The sequence below is a fragment of the Budorcas taxicolor genome, chromosome 14 (assembly GCF_023091745.1).
Source record: "Budorcas taxicolor isolate Tak-1 chromosome 14, Takin1.1, whole genome shotgun sequence".
NCBI classification, from domain to species: domain Eukaryota; kingdom Metazoa; phylum Chordata; class Mammalia; order Artiodactyla; family Bovidae; genus Budorcas; species Budorcas taxicolor.
Window position 1 is genome coordinate 75698322 of NC_068923.1, and position 19882 is coordinate 75718203.

General features: G+C 41.2%; 1 protein-coding gene across 1 annotated transcript in view; it reads left to right on the forward strand.

Annotated features, from left to right (window-relative positions):
- Positions 1 to 19882, forward strand: part of NCALD (neurocalcin delta) — a 477985-nt gene that overhangs the window by 366578 nt on the left and 91525 nt on the right. The window lies entirely within an intron of this gene.

Sequence of the window (19882 nt, forward strand, 5' to 3'; positions counted from 1 at the left end):
TTTCATGTCTGCTAACACAGTATCCGTTCTGCAGCCCAGAGATCAAGGTGTAATTGCAGCTTTCAAGTCTTAAAATTTAAGAAACAAAGGCTGTAGCTGCCATAGATAAGTAATTCTTTTGATGGATATGTGAAAGTAACTCAGTCGTGTCCGACTCTTTGCGATCCCATGGACTATAGTTCTCCAGACTCCTCTGTCCATGGAAATCTCCAGACAAGAATACTGGAGTGGGTTGCCATTTCCTTCTCCAGGGGAACTTCCCAACCCAGGGATCAAACCCAGGTCTCCAGCATTGCAGGCAGAGTCGTTACCATCTAAGTCACCAGGGAAGCCCTTGATGGATATGGACAAAGTCAACTAAAAAACTTCTAGAAAAGATTCACCTTCTAGATACCTAAAGGTCATTTAGGTATCTGAATGATTCACAGGAAAAAATCAAAATATCTATATTAATAAGAGTTTGGAAGAAATTGATTCATGGATGATTGTGAGAGGTTCAAAACTTCAGTGAAGGAAGTAACTCCATATATGGTGGAAATAGAAAGAGGACTCGAATTAGAAGTGGAGCCTGATGATATGTCTGAAGTGTAGTAATCTCAGATAAAACTTGAGTGGATGAGAAGTTGCTTCTTATAGATGAGCAAAGAAAGTAGTTTCTTGAGATGGAATCTGCTCCTGGTGAAGATGCTGCCAAGACTGTTGAAATAACAACAAAGGATTTCAAATATAACATAAACTTTGTTGATAAAGCAACAGCAGATTGACTCTAATTTTGAAAGAAGTTCTATTTTTGTTAAATGCCATCAAACAGCATTGCATGCTACAGTGAAATTTCTGTGAAAGGAAGAGTCGATTGATGTGGCAGACTTTGTTGTCATCTTATTTTAAGAGACTGCCGCCACCCCAACCTTCAGCAGCTACCATTGCCATCAGTCAGCAACCATCAACCTTAAGGCAAGACCCTCCATCAGCAAAAAGGTTGCAAAAAGTGTCTTTAATTACAGTATGTACATTTTTTTAGACGTCATGCTATTGTACATTTAATAGACCACACTATAGCGTAAACCTAGCTTTTATATGCCTTGGAAAATGAAAAAATCCATACGACTTGATTGATTTCAATATTCCCCTTATTGTGATGGTCTAGAACTGAACATACAATATCTTATGCTTGTGGTAAATTTAATGAGCTTACCATCTCATTGTTGGTGGGAGCAGTGGTTCAGCCAAAAAAAAAAAACTTGTAAGAACTTATATAAAAATAAGAGGATATATCTATCGTGAGTTATTAAGGGCCTGCACCTATTTGTACCTCAGTAAGGCAATGGCACCCCACTCTAGTACTCTTGCCTGAAAAATCCCATGGACAGAGGAGCCTGGTAGGCTGCAGTCCATGGGGTTGCTACTAGTCGGACATGACTAAGTGACTTCACTTTCACTTTTCGCTTTCATGCATTGAAGAAGGAAATGGCAACCCACTCCAGTGTTCTTGCCTGGAGAATCCCAGGGACGGGGGAGCCTGGTGGGCTGCCGTCTATGGGGTCGCACAGAGTCAGACACGACTGAAGCGACTTAGCAGCAGCAATAGCATGGTGGTTTTATTTGTAATTTGTAAGTGACTGTAAGAACAGCAGTAGTTTATGGGCACAGCTTTGGGTCCCCTCAGGACCAGGGTGCAGAAGGCCAGTAGAAATTGAGGGAGGATGCCTCAGTAGACAGGGAGGTTGATGCTGATCAGTACAAGTACTGCCAGTAATAATAGCGCGTTCCAGCTTCTATATAGAGACTGGGAATGGGCCAAAATGACAGAATAGAGCATAGGTCCTGTGCTCTACTTACAGAGATTATTTTTTTCTTTCCTTGTTCTTTGAGATGAGAACAAAGAAACAATTGACTGGATATAGAAGTTTCATGACAATTAAATGACATTTTGTTCAGAATAATTATAGGGTTCACATGTTTCCTTTTGACATTTGATCAAAAGGAAATGAAAATTTGCAATGCAGACTGCCCCATGTAGATCAATAAGTAAGCTGCTGCATTTAATTTTCTTCCTAGGACTTTGGAAGGCAAGCTGAGGGCTTTTTCCAGAATTTTCCTTTTCCACTGCCTCAATTGGCGCTGCCCTATATAATTGCTCCACTGATGCTGCCAGTGGGTTGTTGTCAACTTCCATCATACTCAGAGAATTTTGTGGCTTCTCACTAGGGCTTTCCTGTACTCTGAGCCTCAACTCTAGTTAAAGAACAATATATTTGAGTACAGTCTTTAATTTCCTAGTATTTTGAGAACCCATTAACGTGTGAACATTCACTGACCTTCCCTTTTTCTGGAAATGTTTTTCCCCATGCTGTTGACCTTAAGAAGCCTGGATACTAATGGTTTTTACATTTTTATTTCCTGAAAGTCTCATCAGGTTTGGCCAAAAATACTGTTTTAGTACCTTTGTGTTAAAAAGTGCTGTGAAATTCCAAGGCAGGCCAAACTCAGGACACTGGTGGGAGTGATTTTCACCAATGGGGAGGCCTTACATGCAGAAACTTAAACTTGAAGGAAGAACATTGAAGGATCCCTCTTATCTTTCATATGGGTGCCTCTTAAAACTGCAGCCTTTAAAAAGAGGTTTCCAGGACCTAGTTTTTCAGCCAGTACTAAGAGCCCTTTCTCTTCTCTTTTTATTAACCAGAACATTTCATAGCCTTGCTAACAGCAGGGAGAAAGTTTTTTCACATTCTACATGCACACTATATTTTTAATTTTCTAAAACTGTAACTAGCTGCCAAAACTATTCTGGCATCCTATGAAGCAATGCCATTTGTCATCAGAAAACTTTTGAACTCTCATAGATGCAAAATATCAAAGGACATTTTTATATCCTGACAAGGCTTATAAAAACAATTTGACTGCATTTTATGGGTTTTGTTTGGGTTGAATATGATTCTGGTTGTCAGAAAAGGACTTTTCTTTTTTTTTTTGGACTAATTATATCAGTAAAGGTTTAATCAGGAAAACAGAAACCACATTAGGTATGTCAAACAAAGGAGGTTTAAAATAGGGGACTGTTTCCAAAAGTAAGGGCTGAGGAACACAAAAGGGAAGGTGGGTTAACACAGCCACTACCACCAGAAGAACAAAGAACCGAGGTAGTGCCCCAGAGCCGTGCTCTCCTTGGAACCGTCCACGTCTGCATCTGCTCTTGGACCTCCCGTTGCTGCCGCTGGAACTGCAAAGGCTCCTGGAGCCACAGACACTCAAGGCTGCTGCTCCTGGAATAGTCAACACCTTTGGAGCCCAGAGCCGCCTGCTGCCTCCACTGCTGGGCATGGCGCCGGAAGCAGAGAGAGGATGCGCAATGGGTTCTCTCCTCCTCCCACCTTCCAGACACATGCCAGTGTGTCCCCCTGCCGGGATCTAATAGATAGTCAGTTGGCAGGATTCTGGGGAGTGTAGCTGGCAGGGTCCAGCTCCCTGCAAAACAGAGCTGAGCTGAGGAAGGGAAGGAATAGAATTCAGAACAAACAGGCAAACGACAGCTCATGTCTGTCCTTCACACAGAAGAGAAAGGTGTTCTAGGCACTTCTGACATGCAACAGCGCAGCGCCACACCCCCTTTCCCAGCTTCATGAATCGATAAATGTTCACTTGGCTTTCTTTCCATTTCCCCCAATATTTTAAATTCTAAATAGGCTCCATTTTTTAATATTTAAAGATGGAATATGAATGAAAAAAATCAAGCAATGCATCCTGTAGTTTATCTTTTGAAATTTGTTTTTTAGCCTGTTTTGGAGGAAGGCAGCTTTGGCTTATGTTTTCACAAAATGCTCATTGGTCTACAAATATTTCTCAGTTAATACATACAATAGCCTTATGAAATAAGATTTACTTTTATATACACCACCCCACCTCCTAAAAGCAGAGTCTCAGAAAAACCTTCACAGCTCTTCCTCTCCAGAGCTGAGACAAGAACTCTGCCTGAGGCTTTCCAGACAGCACATGGGAGCTTCGTAGCCTGGGGGAGAAATGGTGTTTTTTTTTTTACTTGCAATCCAAGAGAGATCTTGAAAAACAGGATTTGTAAATAGGTTGCTGAATTTTTTTTTTTTTCTACTATAATGCTTCTGTGAGCTCAAAGAATCAGTGTATATGCCAGTGCATACTGGTGCTTGTCTTGAATTTCCAGAGCTCTTTGCTTGAATCTCTTTATAACACAGGTTTCAGTATGTTTTGTATAGTATTCATTTGCTTTTCTGTCTTTCCTTCCCAGTAGATTGTAAGCACCTTAAGGACCCCTGTGGTGGTCACATTCATCTCTGGACCCCAGACCTGGTGGAGGCCTACCACTTAGGAAGAGGTCAAGAAATGTGTGGCTATGGAACTGTGGGTTTGGAAGGTCCTGCCCTCTTTATGGGCTATGCAGGACCAAGCCACAGGAATCACAGTCTTCAGAGACTTGATTCATATCCTTCTTCACTATTTACTAGCTATGTGACTTGGGAAGGTTACTAATTTTTCTATACTGTCTTCCATATGTGTGTTAGTTGCTTAGTTGTATCTAACCCTTCGCGACCCCATGGACTGTAACTCACCAGGTCCCTCCGTCCATGGGATTTCCCAGGCAAGAATACTGGAGTGGTTGCCATTCCCTTCTCCAGTGGCTTTTCCCAACCCAAGGATCGAACCCAGGTCTCCCGCGTTGCAGGCAGATTCTTTACTGTCTGATCCACCAGGGAAGACCACCTACACCTACACCTCAAAGATCATTGTAAAAATATGTTGGTTCATGTATGTAAAGTTTCTGACACTGTTGCTACCATATGCTAAGTACTTAATAAATACCAGTTTACTATTGTACACTTTTTACTGGTTAAAAAACATAACAATCAGGACTTCCCTGGTGGTCCAGTGGTTGAGAATCTGCCTTGCAATGTGGGTGGACAAGGGTTTGATCTCTGATTGGGGAACTAGGATCCTACCTGCCACTGGTCGACTAACCCAACCCACTGCAGTTACTGAGCCTTCACACTCTGGAGCCAACAGAATCACAATTAGAGAGCTCGCCTGCTGCAACTAAGACCCCTCACAGCCAAATAAAAGTGAAACTGAAAATGTTAGTCACTCTGTTGTTTCCAGCTCTTCATGACACCGTGGACTCTAGCCCACCAAGCTCCTCTGCCCATGGGATTATCCAGGCAAGAATACTGGAGTGGGTTGTGTTCCCTTCTCCAGGGCATCTTCCTGATCCAAGAATCCAACTCAGGTCTCCCATATTGCAGGCATATTCTTTACCATCTAAATAAATAAATATTAAAAAATAATCAGTTTCATCAGATTGCAATAAAAATACATTAAATGGTTTTTTAAAAGATTTGTAAATGAGAAATAAGAAAGACTTAACTCATTTATATGTTGAATATTTAGAAGCTTTCTGGCGGGGGAAAGCAACTGGTTGAATGGAAGAGATCTGAGTTTTCAAGCACAGATTTAGATGCCTCAGTCCATTTAAGCTGCTATAACAGAATCAGTTCAGTTTGGTTCAGTTGGTCCGTCATGTCCGACTCTTTGCGACCCCATGGACTGCAACATGCCAGGCTTCCTTGTCCATCACCAACTCCCAGAGCTTGCTCAAACTCATGTCGATCGAGTTAGTGATGCCATCCAGCCATCTCATCCTCTGTCGTCCCCTTCTCCTCCTGCCCCCAATCCCTCCCAGCATCAGAGTCTTTTCCAATAAGTCAACTCTTCACATGAGGTGGCCCAAGTATAACAGAATACCATAGCTTAAAAATAGCAAAAATGTATTCCTCCCAGACTAGTGCCTAGAAGATCTAAGATCAGGGTGCTGGCATGTTGGTGTCTAGTGCGAGTCGACTTCCTGGTTCAGATGGTTGTCTTCTTGGACTGTCACATAGTAGAAGGGAGGAGGAGCTCTTCAGAAGTTCTTCAGAACTTCATTCAGTAGAGCCCTAGTCCTATTCTTGAGGGCTCTGCCCTCACAACCTTTTCACTTCCGCAAATCTCCACCTCCTAACACTATGCATCGGGGGTTGGAATTTCAACATATGAATTTCAGGGGGACACCAGTGTACGGTAGTGGATAAATCACTTCGTATGTGTGTATGCTCATGTTCGTGTACTTGCACATGTGTTATTCACTTCCTCTACAAAACTCTCCTTGGGAATTTCACTTGCAGATTTACTTGCTATGAATTTTCTATACACTTGAGGATTAAAATGTCCCTGTTTGGTCCCGCTTCCCTGTTGCTTTCCCAAGTACCTGGGTGTTTGCTGCTTCCTGCTATGAAAGCATTAGAAAGCTGGTACTAATGTAGATAATTCAAATACTGGCTGCATATTTTCAAGTGTATTGTTTTGGAGAAGTTTGAAGGGCAAGGGTCAGTATACGCTAACATTTGTGACCCTGTGGACTGTAGTCCGCCAGGCCCCTCTGTCCATGGGATTCTCCAGGCAAGAATACTGGAGTGGATTGCCATGACCTCCTCCAGGAGATCTTCCCCGCACAGGAATCGAACCCATGTCTTAGAGGTTTATATGTTGCTAGTTATAATAGAGAAGATCTAGAAGCAAGTAAACTGTAGCAATCAGAGAATTAATATTAAATATACTGTGGCACATCATTTCATTAGAATTTATATAGCAACTGAAGAGGATGAATATGGAGGCTTTGAAGGCTTTAAAAAGTATTCATCAGCCCACAATTAATGAAAAAAAGGGGAAATCTTTGGCTTCTGAATTTGAGTGCCAGCTCTTGTGTGAATTACCTGATTCCACGGATTAAATCAGGCATCTCAGGCAGGGGATGGTCACTCTTCTAAACTCGGTGTTCTCATGTCTATATGGTACTTACCTCATGGGGCTATTGAAAAATCAAATGAGGTAATTCACATGAAGCACTCAGCACAATGCCAAATGCAAAACAAGCCCCCCTAAAAGAATCATACCTAAATATTATCATCGTAACTATGGTCATTTTTTTTCTGTCAACATTAAAGGTTAGAAGAGAGCATGAGAAAAAAATGGGGTAAAGTTCTTAAGCAGGATAATGGAATGAGTGAATATGTTATTTTGGAGCATTTCCCTTTATAATGTTTTATATGTTGACATTTTAGAAAATGTATTTCTCTGTGCCAATGCCCCCAGGGGTTAAGTCCTCCTATCAGAGGTCCTCCTCTTTCCATCAGCTAGAAAGCTGCATTTCTCAACCCTGCCACAGCTCTCAGAATGCAAGCGTTAAGCCTGGGAGTTCACCGCACAGATTCTAAATGGCCCAATTGTATCTTCATCCTTTCCGGAGCTCTTTTTGGAGAAGCTGCTGTCCTTAGATGCCTGATTATCCCACACCTGTGAGGATATGAGATCGCTCCCTGAGAACCAAATCATGGTTGAAATTTCTGATGTCAGAGGGTCTTTTAAAAAATGGGATGGCTTAGCATTTCCTCAGAATGCCGCATTCACGGGAGGGGTCTTCCACCTGACCTGTCAGGAACAATGTGTCTTTCAGGCTGCGGCTGCAGTGAATGGGACGCTCTGAACCTCCTCTCTTTAGGGTTATTATTCCAAAATCCTCTTTGTAGGCAATGCCCTCTTGGCAGCTGGACAGTAAAATGCATCTTTCTATCAATTCAGTCTCTTTACATTTTTTTTTTTTTTTGATAGCTGATTGGCTAAAGAAGTAAAAGCCAGCAGAGCTACATTTTATTTTGGTGCACCTGCATTATTTATGCTGTCAGAAACTCAAGGCAAGAGGCTGAAACCGTGATTATTATTAGGCTTGGGAACTGCAAAGACAGGCAAAAGAGACTTTTCTTTTAATGTGGGTGGCAGGGAAATAAAACGACAATCTAGAAAGTACAAATTCTAAGGCATGAACTCTAAAAACAATCTGCCAATTAACTGCAAAAAGGATGGCATCTTAATTAAGCACTACCCAGGCTTTGCGGGGCTCGTCCACTTGCCACTCCAGCTTGGAGGGAAAGGTTGATTCCTTAGAGCCTCCTTGCAGAGCCTTCCCAGGAAGCAGAAGAAGATGCTTCCATCCTGGTTGTTGTTTAGTCACTAAGTTGTGTCCGACTCTTTTGCAGCTCTATTTACTGTAGCTCACCAGGCTTCTCTGTCCATAGAGTTTTCCAGGCAAGAATACTGGGTTGCCATTTCCTTCTCCAAGGCATCTTCCCAATCCAGGGATCAAACCCAGGTCTCCTGCATTGGCAGGTGGATTCCTTACTACTGAGCCACTGGGCAAGCTCTTCTATGCTGGTACATGAATCCTTATAAGAAGTGCTGTTTGATCTTGACCAAGGAATTGGAGCTGCTGGCAGTGGGGAGAGAGGTGGGGACATCCTCAGAGCTTCTATGGTTGAATGATGAAAACAGCATCTTCTGATTTTGAAATGGACAGAGACTTTCTGGAGACCAGGCCACGAAGAGACCAGGAATGTGCAAATATAGTTTATCCCATGTTTTTCCTGGTGGCTTAGACAGTACAGCATCTGCCTGTAATGCAGAAGACCCAGGTTTGATCCCTGGGTCAGGAAGATCCCCTGGAGAAGGAAATGACAACCCACTCCAGTACTCTTGCCTGGAAAATCCCATGGATGGAGGAGCCTGGTGGGCTACAGTCCATGGGGTCACAAAGAATTGGACATGACTGAGCGACTTCACTTTTTTTGAGTATAGTCACTCGATTATCTCCACGTCTACATTTTCGTGCAGTAAAAATGGGCCAGCAGCTGAAATACGGGGAAGAGTGTGGGGTCCTCTGTGTAATGGACAGATTTTTACCCTGAAGCCTAATCCTGAGACTTTTCTGGGGCTCAATCTGGACAAATCCTATAATTAGAGGCTTTCTAAAGCTGTCTAGTGTCTGCGGATTAACAGATCTGTTGAAGATGATTGCTTGATGATATGTAACCTGGGGACCATTTGCGTAGGGCTTTTTGTGCCAACAGAAGATACATACTCTGCATAATCATACTCTGTATACCTTCAGAATCAGGAATTTAAAAAAAACAAAACATTACTTTAAAAACATTTCATCGGTCATTGTGTTAGAGCTCAGATGAACCTAGGACCTGATCTGCCACCTGTTAACCGTTACCTGGTTACACAGATCTACAAAGCCCTCCATAAACTGCGCACAGCCGGCTCGCTCATCGTGTGCCACTTGCTTCTCTTAGTGCTCTGCATCCTGGCCTCTTTTTCAGTTCCTAAAACATGCCATGCACCCTCTCATCTCAGAGGTTGTTGTTTTTTTTTTTTTTCTTACTTTATTTTACTTTACAATACTGTATTGGTTTTGCCATACATCAACATGAATCCGCCACGGGTGTACACGTGTTCCCAGTCCTGAACCCCCCTCCCATCTCCCTCCCCATACCATCTCTGGGTCATCCCAGTGCACCAGCCCCAAGCATCCTGCATCAAACTTAGACTGGCAATTCGTTTCTTACATGATATTGTACATGTTTCAATGCCATTCTCTCAAATCATCCCACCGTCTCCCTCTCCCACAGAGTCCAAAAGACTGTTCTATACATCTGTGTCTCTTTTGCTGTCTCGCATACAGGGTTATCGGTACCATCTATCTCAGAGATTTTAAACCCACTTTTTTCTCTGCTCAGTGAACTGACTTGCTCCCAGCTCCTCAATGACTCGCTCTTTCTTCTTCACTCAAGGGTCATATCTTCTGAGACCTTTTCTGTGTTAGGTCCTCTGTGGTGGGCACCAGGTAGCTCTCCTTCTGTATCACTCATTATTTACTGAAGGTTGTAGTTATTCAATAACTATAAACTCCAGGAGACCAAAGTCCGAGTCTTTCTTATTCATTGCTATTCCCCTGACACACAGAGAGAGCGCTCATTGAAGATTGTTAGGTGAATAAGTGAGTAAAAGTGAATGAATGAGCAAATGAATGCAGATATCATGGATATCTAGGCCAGATATCAGTGAATCTAGATAGAAAGTCTTTTCCATTTTGAGGAATCAGTGACACTAATTCTGTGAAGGACAAAGATGTGCTAATGATGTTTATATTAGAGCTCAGTGGCTTCAAAAGATCAAAAATCCATTCAAGCTGGTGAGGCAAAAAGAGAAGTTATTTATTCACTATTGAGGTGCTCATAGACCCCAAGGAGTCTGGAGGAACTGGAGAGGCCTGCAGAGCTCAGACACTCAGCCGGGAACTTGTGCTATAGGACTCAGCCTTCAAGCCCCTCATCCTTGTTTAGAAGGTTCCAATGTTACTCATTCCCAAGCGAACAGCCTCAATGAGTCAGGAATCTTCGTTTCATCTTGACTTCATGATTCTCCTCCTTTGGGGAGGGTCGCCTCAGTCTCCCTGCCCTCTGCCAAATTGCTTCTCTACTCCCATTCCTGTTTAAGCTCTCTTTACTGGCAATTGAGTGTTTCATGGTGAAATTCTTCATAACCAAATTTCTTGGAGAAAAGGCCACTGTCGAATCTGGCTGCTCCGGGAAGTTCTCTGAGTCCCTCCAGCCCTGGCACAAGTTTCCCCAGCACTGTGGGCTCTCAATTCTATTTGGTGAAGTTACTGATCTCATGCCTGAGCCCTGAGGATGCTGACAGCTGTACACTATGGGAAACTCAATCATTGAATATCTCATTTTACATGTTAAAAAAAAAAAAATCAAGATCCTAAAAGCTCTGGCAATGAGCTTAACTCTCAGGCTGTTTTCGTCCTGGTGGTCAGGAGCCATATCCTTGGGGTCTGTATGCATCACCGTTTCAATGATCACACTGCCTCTTCAGAGAGATCTTACTTTTGGTTCTTTGGTTGGTATCAAATATATGAAAAATGTTTTTGCTTTCCACAGATAAGAGTACAGGAAATTAAAACATCCTCAAGGCAGGTTTAACAGGACAGATCTCCAGTATAGCTTTGGGTATAAAACACCCCATTCCAATGGACAGGTACACACTGCTATATCTAAAATGGATAACCAACAAGGACCTGCTGTATAGCACAGAGATCTCTGCTTAATGTTATGCGGCAGTCTGGAGGGGAGGGGAGTCTGGGGGAGAATGGATACATGTGTATGTATGGCTGAGTCCCTTCACTGTTCACCTGAAACTACCACCACATTGTTAATCAGCTATATCTCAATAGAAAATTAAAAGTTTTTATACAAACCAAAACCATCCCATTCCACTCAGCCAGAGAATACACTCTTGCCTGCAATACTGAGTTACATCTTACTTGAAGATGACAGCAAGAAAGCGGTGTGGTCCGTCAGTTTCTTTTCTTGCTTGTTGTTTAGCACATTCTTTGACTTGAATGTCAACCCAGTCCTTGAAAATATTGTTATTGCAATTGAAGTCCTTTTATAGATGGAAATTCTGGAATCAGAGGACTTGATGGAAGGGCAGCCCTTGGCCTTCTGGAATGTAGGATGTGAAGATATTTCCGTAGATTTTCTGGTAGTGGGTTTGCTCCTAGCTGGGAAGGACAGTTCCCCCCGCTGAAGCTCTGTAGTACTTTGCTGTGCTTCTCTTGGGATATTTGCTTTCTCCCTTTCTCTGCCCTGCTAGCTGCTTGAGGCTGGATTCATCTTCATTTCTCCTGCAAAGTTACACTTGGGAGACATGCCCAGTACACACCTGTTGCCTGTATTAGTTTCCTATTGCTGCTATGAAAAATTATCTCCATCTTAGTGGCTAAAACAATACACGTTTATTATCTATCAGTTCTGGAGGTCAGAAATCTAAGTGGGTCTCACTAGGCTATACTCAAGATGTAGGCAGGGCTGTGTTCCCTTTTATAGGCTCTATGAGTGGATTTACTTCTCTTAGTCCATTCAGGCTGCTATAATAAAAATACCATAAACCAGCTAGCTAATAAACAACAGAAATTTATTGCCCACAGTTCTGGAGCCTGGAAGTCCAGGATCAGGGTGCTATCATGATCAGGTGAAGGTCCTTTTCTAGGTCGTAGGTTTCTCATTGTGTCCTCATGTGGTGGAAGAGCCAAGCAAGCTCTCTGGGACCTCTTTTATAAGCACCTCATACCATTCATGAAGGTTCCACTCTCAAGACCTAAACAATCCCCAAAGACCCTACTTCCTAATACTATTACATTAATGGTTAGTTTCTCAACATACAAATTTTAGGAGGATGCAAACATTCAGATGTAGCAATTTCCTTTCCTTTCCCAGCTCCTAAAGAAAGATTGATTGATTCATGGCCCTTTCTCCATCCACAAAGCCAGCAACATTAGGCCAAGAACTTTCCATGCTGCCATCTTTCTACCTTTCTCTTCCACTTTTAAGGATCTTCATAATTACATTGGTGTCACTAGATATTCCAGAATAATCTCCCTATATTAAAGTGAGCTGACTGGCAACCTTAATTCACCACTGACACATAGGATAACAAGTTCAGAGTTTTCTGGGATTAAAGCAGGGACACCTCAGGAGCAGGGGAGGAGAGCATTAATCATGTTGCCCAAACATGATAACTGAAATCAGTAGCCTATTAGAGCAAAAGTCAAGAAGATGGCAGTCTCCTTGAGACAAAATGTCTTTTTGAAAAGTTGTAATAAATTGTTCTTTTGCCTGACTCTTTGCGACCCCATGGACTATAGTCCGCCAGGCTCCTCTGTCCTCCAGGCAAGAATACTGGAGTGGGTAGCCATTCCCTTCTCCAGGGGTTCTTCCAACCCAGGGATTGAACCCGGGTCTCCTGCATTGCAGGCGGATTCTTTACTGTCTGAACCACCAGGGAAGCCCCCTTTCCATAACTGAATTGCCTTTTATATTCACCAGGGAAGGTAGTTATGCTTTGACTGTCCTAGTTAATTATTTTGTACATGAGGATTTATATACATTTGATTTTATTAAAGCAAGATTCACATCTTTTACATTGTTAACACATTTGTTTTCTGTTAAGTCTGTGTGAGGGTTATTATAGACGAGTTTTCACATTAATAAAAGAACTAGGAATTTGCCATTTTTGAAGTATGTGATGCAGGTGTTTTTAGGGATGGATTTTTTAGAAGAGAAGCTAATGGCAAGTTTAATCCTATTTTCCCTCTTTTATGGAAAATGAATAACTTAATAGGCTAACTATGATTCTGTACTGTGGTTTTTAACTGTCACTAAACCCATGCGAAGAGTTGACTCATTAGAAAAGACCCTGATACTGGGAGGGATTGGGGGCAGGAGGAGTAGGGGATGACAGAGGATGAGATGGCTGGATGGCATCACTGACTCGAACGACGTGAGTTTGAGTGAACTCCGGGAGTTGGTGATGGACAGGGAGGCCTGGCGTGCTGCGACTCATGGGGTCGCAAAGAGTTGGACATGACTGAGCAACTGAACTGAACTGAAATGCTATTAAGTGGAAATATAGACTATGAAAATATAAATGCAAATTCATAGTTCTCTTGATATTAAGAGTTATTGTAATTTACTTACTAAGGAATTCCATGAAAATCAGAAATCACTTCATGTAAGTATTCTTTAGACAGCATAAACTTAGGGTAAAATGGACCCTAATTAGCACATTTCTTAATTATTCTTTCTAATTGTGAAGTTTAGCTCTCTTTAGCTATTTCAGAGGCACTACTAAACTTGAGCCTTTATACCACCCTGCAAGGTCATTAGTTATAGCTGTTTCACAGATAATCAAATGAAGACTCAGAAAGGTTAAGTAAGTTGTCCAAAGTCACAGAGATGAAAAGTCATATTTGGAGAGCCCACAATTAAATCTGAGTGTACCCGATTCCAAAGTTCATAACACTTTCGATCGCAATGCACCAGGAATCCTTGATGTTCACATTTTGGACAAAAACTCAGCAAAATGTTTGACTTGTGGTTGCAGATAAATTTCAGGACTGATGCCATAGTCTTCTTTATAGGAATTGCATTTCAACACAAGCACCACAAGAAAGCATCTAGATTCCTCATGCTTTAGAGTGTATTTCTTTAATTCTTGGCAGTAAGAAGGAATATAATCCTTAATCCTCGATGATTTGTAAAAGTCAGGTTTATTAATGTGCAAGAGTGTCTGACAGCAAAGACAGTTATGGTTCTGAGAGAGAGAGTCTTGATCATTCAGTCGTGTCCGACTCTTTACAACCCCATGGACTATGGCCCACCAGGCTCCTCTGTTCATGGGGTTCCCTAGGCAAGAATACTGGGGTGGGTTGCCATGCCCTTCTCCAGGGGATCTTCTCGACCCAGAGAAAGAACCTAGGTCTCCTGCATTGCAGGCAGATTCTTTACCAGCTGAGCCACCAGGGAAATAGTGCATGTAAATTTTGGTATATTACATTTTTGTTGTTCGGTTCAAAATATTTCTACATTGGAATGTAAGTCTTTTTAATTCATGGATTATTTAGAAATGTATCACTTGGTTTCCATTTAGAGATTTTCTATGCGTCTTCTTAATATCGAGTTCTAGCTTTATTCCCCTGTGTACAAAGAGTATACTCTGTGATTTTGATAATTTATAATGTGTTGGAAAAAACTCCTGTGGCCAGCATAGTCAATACTGTTAAATATATTTGAGAGGAAAAGTTGTGTATTTTGTAATTTTTAAGATTATCATTCGTCATGTGTTGTCAATTAACTGCATCAATTAGTTGCATCATTAAAATATTCTTTATCTTTACCTTCTTTTGTTACTTATTCTATAAGTTATTGAGTAAATATGTGGAGTAAAGAGTTAGAATTTTTGTATTAATATAGTCTGATGTTTGTTGCTTTTTAATTGGAATATTTAGTCAGTTTATATATTATAGCAATCATAATAATTATTGAAGTGTGTTTATGATCAACTCTTCAATGTTACTATTTCTTCCAATTTATCCTATCATTTTCTCTTCTCTCCCACCTTTATTTTCTTTTTGCTTCTTTTGGGAATCAAGTAATTTTTAAAGTTATTTTCCTGCTGTATTAGTTTGTTAGCTAAACATCCTTTTTGTTAATCTTTTAATGGATACTACAAGGATTACATTGTGCACCTTACCTTATTAGACTATTATCAATTAAGACAGGCTTCCCAGATGGCACTAGTGGTAAAGAACCTACCTGCCAATGCAATGAAGTGTGGGTTCAATCCCTGGGTCAGGAAGATCCCCTGGAGGAGGGCATGACAACCCACTCCAGTATTCTTGCCTGGAGAATTCCATGGGCAGAGGAGCCTGGCAGGCTACAGTCCATGGGGTCGCAAAGAGTTTAACATGCCTGAATCGACTTAGCCTGTATGCACATTAATTAGGATTTTGACCAGAATATAAGAAGTTTAGAAAACTTTGATTCTCATCTTCTCTTATCTTTTGTGCTAATGTTGCCCTATATTTTGAATCTATACACATGTTAGCCCCTATAATACATTGGGGTTTATAAAGTTAGTATTCATTTAAATTCATATGTCTGCCCTTTCTATATCTCTATATTTCCATCTAGGATCATTTTTCTCCAGCTTAAACAATGCTTCAGAAATGTATGTAACCCTATTGAAACAATAACCTCAGTTTTGGACCAAAATGTCTTATGTCACTTTCATTTAAAATTTTTAATTAAACTTTTATTTTGAGAAAAGTGTAGATTCTCATGCAGTTGTGAGCAACAATACAAGAAGAACCCATATGCTGTCTCTTCGCTTTCGCCCTAAAGGTAATATCTTGCAAAGCTGTAGTAGAGTGTTACAACAGGATATTGACATTAATACAATCAGGATACACAAAGTTTGTCTCTCTAGTTTTGAGAATGCTAGGAGTCCCGTATCCCTTGGGGATTATCAAGTAGTTTGAGGGAAAACAGAACAGATGATGTGGAGATTGTTGGGCTTATGTCAGTATATTTTCTTTTTATCTGAGATCTTGGTACTTAAAGATTTTGCTGCCCTTTCTACTCTTTGATGCCTTCCAGTCACTTAAAAAAAAAGTCTACCCATTATTATCTCAGTGAGGATATTAGTTTGAACACAAAAAACTCCTTTATACTGTGAAACAAAAATTACTGAAGCCTGTGAGACCCAAATATTTGCTTTGGTTAAGACTATAATAATTTGGGTGATTTTATTTGGGATATTTTCAGTATTTTACTTTGCCCATTTTCCTTGATTCAAGTCTTCTGGATTAAGCTTTCTTGGCATGTTACTCCTTTTGTGTGTGTGTTAGTCGCTCAGTTGTGTCCAGCTCTTTGTGACCCCGTGGACTGCAGGCCGCCAGGCTCCTCTGTCCATGGGGATTCTCCAGGCAAGAATGCTGGAGTGGGTAGCCATTTCCTTCTCCAGGTGGTCTTCCTGACCCAGGGATTGAACCTGTGTTTCCTGCATTGAAGGCAGATTCTTTACTGTCTGAACCACGAGGGAAGCCCATATTACTCCTTAGGCCAAAGCTAAATTAAGACAAGCAGAGTTCTCAAGTGCAAAAAAGATCAGTTGGGCTTCCCTCACTCATAAGAAATTAAAAATAAAACAACCCCCAAGTATAAAATAGCCATAAGAAATAATCCAATGCTTTTCAAAAATATATCGAATGTAAATTATCTCCAAAATCTATGGAGCTAGGTTTCCTGGGTGTAGACACTGACTCTGCCATGTACTAGACAGGCGAGGTATTTAAGTGCTCTATGCTTAAGTTTCTTTAGTTTTGAAATGTGGAAAAGAATACCTCCTACCGCATAGTTACTGTAATGAATGATTTAATACACCTATAGCACTTAGAAAGATACTCCAGATATAGTGGGTGTGCAACTGATCAGTTAATGTAAAAGATTACCCAATATCAACAGCAATAGCCATAAAATATATCAGTATATAACTTATGTGCACTTATAATAAACATGATTTAGTAGGGATAAATTTGATTTACTTGACAAATTTACTTAAACTCATTCATTGCTAGAAAATTTTGTGATTACTCAGTATTTTTTCTTCCTTCCTTGGCCTTTTCGGGGGGTTGAAGGGAGGCTCTCCTTTGTTAGCAGAAAGAAAAAAAGAACTATTTCTTTCTCTGCATTTATTTCCCAGTAGAGGAAGTTTCCCCAGGTAGCTCAGCTGATAAAGAATCCTCCTGCAATGCTGGAGACGTGGATTTGATCCCTGGGTTGGGGAGATCCCCTGGAGGAGGGCATGGCAACCCACTCCAGTATTCTTCCCTGGAGAATCCTCATGGACAGAGGACCCTGGCGGGCTACAGTCCATGGAGTTGCAAAGAGTCCAACATGACTGAGCACAGAGATGTCACCAACATTTATTGAGCACGCATTGTGTTCTGGGCCCTGTGCTAACCACAGAGTTGTAGAGATGAGTAAGATTCATCTTTTTCCTGAAAGTCTTTGTAAACTTATCAGAATCAGACAGATAAATAAGAATTGACATATACCTCGAGCCACTTACCCTGTGGCAGGGTGTCAGAATTTTAGAAAACCTTAACTTTATAATCCTCATAACCACCTTAGGATGTAGGCATTGAGTAACTTGCCCAGATGAGGTTTGAACCCAGTGCTTCTAAAAACTTCTAAAAGTGGGAAAGTCTATGGCCTTCCCACTAATGTTGAGACAGTGACACAGCAACATTTCTACCTGGAAATAAAAGGCTAATTATAGTTGTCTACTCATGGTCTAAACCACCTGTTAATTCAAGTGTGTGAACCCAAGTTAGACTGCTTGTTTAGTGGCATTTACCAGTTATTTCCGGCAAAGTGGTCAAACTAATAATAGGCAACCTTGACATTCATATAGCAAGTGAAAGCTATGGTGCAGTGCTATTTTGGAAGGGGTATTTTTAAATTCAGTGAATCATGTTCACCTAAAAAAGTGAGTTTTTGTTTAAAAAAAATGACTCATATTCTCTTCAACATGGTGGGTTGTGTTGGAGAAGGCCCTCATGTGTATTTCCTATGATATTTTCAGCTACATTTGGATTAATTAGCCAGACTGGTAGCAACCTGGGGTTTCCCAAGTGGCACTAGTGGCAAAGGACCCGCCTGCCAATGCAGGAGACAAAAGAGGCGCAGGTTTGATCCCTGGGTCAGGAAGATCCCCTGGAGGAGGGTACAGCAACCCACTGCAGTATTCTTTCCTGGAGAATCCCATGGACAGAGGAGCTGGCCAGGCTAGAGTCCGCAGCATCACAAAGAGTCTGACATGACTGAAGTGACTTAGCATGCATGCACGACGATTTTAGACTTTCTGGTGGCCTAGATGATAAAGAAACTGCCTGCGATGCAGGAGACCCGGGTTCAATCCTCGGGTCAGGAAGATCCCCTGGAGAAGAAAATTCACTCCAGTATTCTTGCCTGGGGAATTCAATGGACAGAGGACCCCAGCAGGCTACAGTCCACGGGGTCGCAAAGAATCAGACATGACTAAGTGAACAACACTTTCACTGAGCTCCCAAGAGATCATTACCACAATTTCAACCCTGCAGAAGACCAGTAACTTACTTTGCTGTAAGAGGAATCTCTAATTCTAGATGATTTGCAAAGGTAAATCAGTGATGGCAGGTTGGAAGCATGCTACAGAGAAAAGAATGACAACTATCCACTTTTCATTTTGAAGGTCAGTCCACTGATAATTTTAACTTACAATGAGTGCCTAAGTCAGTATACAATAAAGTATTCTAAGTCTTAAAAGTGATAGAAAATTCAAAATGAAAAAGTTTGGATATTGGTTGAATATTAAACTAGTTTAAGGCCAGAATTTTAGGAATTTTTAGAACTGGCAATTTCTTGTTTCAGAGGACATCACCTACAGGCAAACTGTGGTACTGCAGTCTGTCTGCATAAAGGAAGTGCTGATCAGGAAGCTGTGGATTAAAGCAGGCCGTTCAGAGCACATGGGGCCCTAAAAGTCTAGAAGGAAATGCTTTCTTTCCTCTCCTCCCACTCCCCTCATCGCTGTGATGTGCATTTCTGACAGAAAACCAGAACCCTCCACTGGAACAAAGCACAAATTTGTGAATTGTGACTGCAGTCTAAATCTGCCATTGGTGCAACATCCTGAGGCATTGAGATAGACCTTGGAGTCAATGAGCCAATGGTGCTGGTGCTAATAGGTAAATTTCCCACTATCATTATCTGAAATGCAAGGGGGAGCTTTCCTTGCAGCATTACACTTTAATGTTACTTTTGCAGTGCTATAGCTAATAATAGCATTAGGAAGCTATCTTTTCAAATAAAAATGTATCTTTTCTCCCAGTTGGAGCTGGGACAGAAGTAAAGGAAGAGAGAGATGGGTAGGAGGATTCTATGGTCAGACAATTTGAACATTAGTCTTATTGTTCTAGAAGCAATTCCTGACTCGAACCAAAGAAATTTCATTCTTTTGCAGTGACATAAATGTAATCTGCTCAGCTGGCTTAACTTCCACTTGTATTTTGTAGCACCCTAGACTTTTTTCTTTTGTTTAAAGAAGCCAGACTAGACATCCCAATAACTCTAGCATGGGAAGATCCTTCAGGTTTTGAGAGCAATCTTTTCTCCTTGCCTTTTAATCTCTTTCCTCTTCGAATGTGTATACATTTTCTGAATGTATTTTTCAGAAGAACTTCCTCTGGATTTCATTTCATTTTATTGAATGGACTTCCTGTTAATTAAAAGGGAGAAGGAACTGGGAAATAGCTCGTGTGTGGTATTAGAAGTAAGTAAGGCTGGTCCTAAGGGAAACGAAGCTGAAGTTAGGAAACAGGCAAGGCTGTCCTTTTCTTCTGCTACCCTAGACTTTCACTGAGGTTTTTGTTTGAGGACACTTACCCATTTTTTTCCATGCTGAGTCCCAAGGGGACATGGACAAGAGTGTTTTGAAGGGGAGAATTTGGCAACTGTGTGGTGACCCCTAAACTAAAAGTCCAAAAAAAGTTTTCAGTGTCAAGTATTTTAAAGCAGCACTGCTCTGA